General features: G+C 37.3%; 1 protein-coding gene across 1 annotated transcript in view; it reads left to right on the plus strand.

Annotated features, from left to right (window-relative positions):
• The first annotated feature begins 1,531 nt into the window (after positions 1 to 1,531).
• LOC106872716 (uncharacterized) overlaps positions 1,532 to 6,248 on the plus strand; it is a 140,163-nt gene continuing 135,446 nt past the window's right edge. The window contains exon 1 of the mRNA XM_014919794.2: positions 1,532 to 1,850. The gene's annotated coding sequence lies outside the window, so the exon portion shown is untranslated. The remainder of the gene's footprint in view (positions 1,851 to 6,248) is intronic.

A 6,248-nucleotide genomic window follows, 5' to 3' on the forward strand; every position in this document is an offset into this window, starting at 1 on the left:
ATTCTCACCACATGTCCATACCAGCGCAATCGTCTCTCTTGCACACCACAACTGATGCTTCTAATGTTCAGCTTTTCTCTCAAGATACTTACACTCTGACGGGTATTCACATTGACATTACACATCCAACGGAGCATACTGGCTTCATTCCTTGCGAGCTTACGTATGTCCTCAGCAGTTACAGCCCATGTTTCACTGCCATGTAGCATGGCTGTTCGTACGCATGAGTCATACAGTCTGCCTTTTACTCTGAGTGAGAGTCCCTTTGTCGCCAGCAAGGGTAAGAGCTCTCTAAACTTTGCCCAGGCTGTATCAATATAAAAAATCAATTAGGAAAATTAGATACGCTAGAATAAAATTAGTGATACCTATTCAAATGAAATTAGTGACAATCTGACGTTTAGTTCCAATTACGATGATTTTTGAATTGAGACTTTTTTCTTTTCTTTTTTTCGTAAATTGTTTCTCAGGTTTTTAACTAAACAAAGTTAACGTTCTGTTCAAATAAACAGTCCTATTGAATGTACAAGGTCACAAACGTTGAAGGCAGGGCCGGCCCTCGGGTTGCTGGCGCTCCGGGTAAGCCGAACTTCGGCGCCCTTACAAGTATAATTTTTTAAAAACTTTCACAAGGAGAAAAACTGAAAATGCACGCACATGGCATCCCGGGCGACTGCTCGAGTTGCCGGTATCTTATGCCGGCCCTGGTTGAAGGGGTTGATACAATCGATTACATCGATTCCCAGAACTTAACTGGTACTTTTAGTTTATCGACCACAGGAATATGAAAAGCGAAGTCACCCAGGTGAAAACTAATAACTGATGCGTTAACTTAACATTAATTTGCTTTGGTTTTGTTATTAACAATTTTTAACGATATTCATAACAATGATATTTAACTAATAGCCAAGGATGCAGTATGTTGGTATGTTAGAGAAAAAAAAAACTGATGGAAGAATGTATCGAGAGATTATGAAGTATGAAATTAAAGGTTAGTCAATAAAAGTCGATCCAAGTGGGGGTCGCCATTTTGTTAGTCGGACTAACAATGAATTTCTAGGTGAACGTCCCGTCGACTTTCTCGTACGGCAACCGCAGCCAACAAACATAGAGAACGAAAACTATTTAATAAATGTTTATTAGCTTTACTATTTTCATGCCGAACCCATTTTAAATATTGTCATATCGACAATAAACGAAGCTACCTCGAAGATACAACGGAGAGAAGTAACACAGTACACGTTAAACTTCCATTCAATAAATAATTATCGATGTAAATATATATATATATACATGTAGTGTGTGTTTTGTCTATCAAATTATCTCTAGCTCTCTATCTGACCGATCTATCTACCTCCAGAAAAACAAGTCTACGTTAATAGCCTTCTCTCCTCGACTAATTATATCTCTTTCTCAGTGATCTCCCCTCTTCCTCCTTCTGCTTATTTCATAACCCCTCCCCCTCTCTCTATTGCAGTACCTTTTTCTCCTCTGGCCTCTCCTCCCTGTTGCTGCCACTCCTTCACTTCCCTTCTCATGTTAACTCTGCCTTCCTTTTTTTTTTCACTACAACGACTTTCCGGATGTCACTGCCAACTGATCTCCAACTTTGCTATTTAGTCGCTCTTTCGTAAAGAAACTAAACACGTACTACCACTACGACCATCACCACTACAACAACAACAACAACAACTACTACTATTACTACTACTAATCTACATTACTGTCTGGGTGGATCGAACCCATGTGGCCTTTTGTCCTTGTCTATTAACGTCTAAATATGAACATCATTTTGGGAAATCGTTGAGCTTTATACATATTATTTCTCACCCTCGAAAGCCCAACACACGGTAAGTTCATTAGACTGCGGATTCTGACACTATTTTGATCCTTTACTTCTGAGTTTGCTATTTCATCTATTAATATTTCTATTTTATTTTTATTTTCGTCCTCGTTTTATAATTGAGTCTTAAAAATCTTGCTATTAATTTCTCGTTAGTTGTCAAAAGTCCCTCTCTCCCCTCTCTTATGTTACTATACCAACTCTGTTTAGTTGGTGCTTCTATGTTACTATTCTCAAAGACGTGCATACACACATACGTATAGCTTTTCCATATACCCTGGCTGCTCCATTGCTATATTAAAACAAACTCAGACTGACAGGTACCACGGTAACTATTCCTGCGTAAATACATCTCCGATTTTTAAATCATCTCTATAGATCAACTATATTGGTATGCACGCATGCATAAATGTATGTATGAATATGAATACTCCTTCATACATACATACATATTTTTTCTTTTACATACACACACACAGTAAGTACGTACAAGCCATGGAGACATCTGGTTTAAATGATGGCAATTTAACCAATGTTTCCAGCCATTTGCTCTCGTATGATTAGTTATTCTAAAATTATAAATGTCTGCTAATTGACTGTTGATGTCGTTGTCTAGATGTCCTACTAGTCTTTTCGCTTCATGTTGACATACTAGCAGATATCCACCCCCTATGGTACTGTGCAGACAGATTGACATAATAACTGCCACACTCACCAATTTGCTAATCTTACTTTTTTTTTTCTTTCTTCTTCGTTTTATCTTGGTTTTATTCCACGTCAGTTGTCTGTACCAACAACAGCGAGGGAAAACTTAAGTTGACCTCTATTATTTCTTTGGGATCATCTGAATATCTTGGGATGGGATTCCTAGATATACCCTCCTATTACTGTCACCGTCGCCGCCACCGCCTCTACAACTTCACCAACAGTAGTCTGTGAAACCCTCTTGTTTACACAAATTCTAGATTTTCATTTTTCCCAAACTTGACCTATTAGCCTAAATTTTCTGTGAAGTGTATACACCAGATCAACGCAAGGAACAATTTATCAACCTCGTTGTTGCTTTCTTATTACATTTCCTACCTATATCGCGAAATACATGATTACATACATACATATACATACTTACATGCATGCATTCATTCATGCATACATACATGCATGCTATTTACATCACACCCAATTCTTTTTTTGTTATATACTATTTATGCATTATCAAGATTATCACTAATCGCATTAACTTTTAGTCGTCTTTCGACCCTGACAGTATTATCAAATGAACTGTTTGTTAATCTGATCTCTGGATGCAAGTTTCCCCTCTTGCTAGAAACATAACTACGTTTAGAAGTAGTGCGATTTTATTTGCTATTTAATTGGTTTTGCTATGTAGGATTTTGTTATGTATCGCTGTGGTTATTCACTACCACCTGCAGTTTGATTAGTGTACATGCTTTTAGTGCCACCAAGTTGTGTCTGTTAACTCTATCTAATACGTTCTTATGTACACACCCAGTATAATATTGCATATGATTATTTAGTGTTACATGGCCACAGTAACGTAACATTTCGCTGTGAGCATTTCATCCTGGTCATGGTCACTAATTTAACGAACAGTTATCTGATGGGTTTTCTTCTCGGGGTTACAGATAGTTTTCTTCCAATGTGTGTACGTGTGCGTATTTGTGTTATTGTTACGTTCTCTACAGCCACTAGAATCATCTGCAATTGGCGAATTTTCAGTCTCGGTAAACTTCCACTAAAGACTTAACTTCGTCGAGCGAACAAGGGAACCTCTATATGGTCGTTCGATCTGCTAGAAATATCAACGAAATCTCCTGCAAATCACTTCACTACGTTGGGAAATGCGGTCCTGGTTTGTCTGTGTGTAGGAAAAAGATGGGACGGTCTCGGCCGGAATGCTTTTGATCCTAGGTCTGATTGATCAGAGTTAACATAGAGCTAAACAACATCAACAACTTGGTTGGACCCGCTATAAATAGCAGCCAAATCTCCCTCAAAACACATACTGCCGTTTTAAAAAGCAGAGACAGCTTGGATTAGTCTAAAGTACACTACTTCTTGGAAGAGAATAAAGAAAGAAAAACTAAATAAGTAAAGGATGAAATGTCAAAATTGCGTAGCTTTTGATCATAGGTGTGTTCACACAGGACTAATATAGGTCTAAAACACAGCGTAGCTTAAAAACATACACACCCAAACATATTTTTTATTAAGTACTTTGGCTATTTTATGTTCTTAATTACTTTCCATTCCTATGTATAATGAAATATAATATTCCAGGAAACAAAATCGTAATTTACCTATATTGTGTTTCGTAACCTCTTATTCCTTAGTTTTGCTCCAGATGCTAGAAATTTTCTGTAGTCTCTCAACCTGCTAGAAATAGCAAACAAAATTTCCTCAAATTACACCATACTGTCTTTAAAAAGGGAAGGACTCGTTGGATGATATAGTTCTAGATATACGAAAAAGTGAGATGATTGCCACAGAAACATATCTTCGATCGTAGGTATGCTCGATCAAGTTTAAACAACTCTTCTTTCTTATTAAGGACACAGGTCTAAGTTTTGCTAGCAAGATATGATAACATTTTAAAAAGTCAATCCCATCTCGTATGTATTTCTCCATTGAACTTTGATAAAAAAATAAAAAATATTGTGAAAAGCATTGTTGATGGTACCCCCCTAAAAGAACACTGGTGATGATGCCACAAAAAGCACCCGGTACATTCTATGAAGTGGTTGACGTTATGAAGGGCATCCAGCTATAGAAACCATACCAAAATAGTGGAACCTAGTGCAGCTCCTGTCATGTCAGCATGGAAAACGGACGTTAAACGATGATACGTTGTTGAGTATTTTGGTAATACTTACGTACACATATATTACAGCCTAAAATGTGTCAAAACTATTTAAAAGTTGAAGGCGGGTATTCTTAGAATTGGAATGGCTGAAAACGTGTGTTTTACATGCAGTGCAATAACATCATTTCAAAAATATGTGCATATTGAAAGATACATGTAGCTACAGTTCAGCTATCACCAAATAGAGCTATGATAAAATACAATCTGCCCACAACCATCCAATATTATATTTTTCTGTCCAGCTATACCCTGGTTCCTCCCACCTATTCTTCTATAATGTGAGTAGCTTTGTAGCTCTTCTACAGTAGCCACGTCTAGCATCTTTATTCGATGCTGGCATGGATTGGACAGGATATCTTTTTCTTTTACTGCGGCCATGCTGGGGCATCAGCTTGAAGGGTTTTAGTTGAACAAATTGGCCCTGGGACTTTCTTCTTTTTTAACGTAGCACTTATCCTATTAGTCTCTTTTGCCAAACTGCTTTCATTAAAGGTAAGTAAACGCACACACACACACACACACACACACACACATATACACTACAGGCTTCTTTCAGTTTCCATCTACTAAATTTACTCACAAGGCCTTGGTCAGCCTAAGGCCATAGTAGAAGACACTTGCCCAAGGTGCCATGCAGTGGGACTGAACATAGAACCATGTGGTTGGGAAGCAAGATTCTTAACACATAGTCATATGTAATACATTATGGAGGATAGATTATAAACAATTAATAATTATTTATGAATATATCAATGGCCAAACATGTTATCATAAAATACAAAGAAGAATGTTTATAATTATGAACAATTCACAATTATAACTAAGAGGGTTTCAAAACTCTTACATGTTTAGAAATAGCAGTCAAAACCACTATAAAGCCATTTGAGCAAGGCATTTAAGCTTTGTTTTATCCCCCAAAAGGTAGAATATTACAATTTATATAACATGAACCTTAATTTACTGTCCAAAACCCTTTAAATTAGGGTATATGAAAAACTATAATAGAGACACAGATGTAGCAGTGTGGTTGAGAAATTTGCTTCTCAACCATTTGGTTCCGAGTTCTGTGCCCCTGCATGGCACTTTGGGTAAGTGTTTTCTACTATAGTCCTGGACTGATCAAATTTATGTGAGCAGATTTGGTAGAAATAGAAGGAAACTGAAAGTAGCCCATTGTATATATGTGTTTGTGTCTTCTGTTCTTGACATTGCATTGGTAGTTATAAATGAGTGTCACTATCATACAAGTGGTGTTGCTAATTTCCACCATTCTTTGAGAACATGTCTGGCGGGGAAACAGGTAAAAGTTGGTGACAGGAAGTGCATCCAGGTGTAGAAAACCTGTTCAGTAAATTCTGTCTGAGCCATGCAAGAATAGAAAAGCAGATGTTAAAATGATATGGTTATATATAAATATATCCTTTTGCCTTTCTTTCTATCTGTCCCCTTTCTCCCTTTACTTTACTTCTATCTCATATCTACCTCAGCCTTTTCTCTCTGTCCTCCACTACCGGGGGGGGG

The sequence above is a fragment of the Octopus bimaculoides genome, chromosome 1 (genome assembly GCF_001194135.2).
Source record: "Octopus bimaculoides isolate UCB-OBI-ISO-001 chromosome 1, ASM119413v2, whole genome shotgun sequence".
Classification (NCBI taxonomy): Eukaryota; Metazoa; Mollusca; class Cephalopoda; order Octopoda; family Octopodidae; genus Octopus; species Octopus bimaculoides.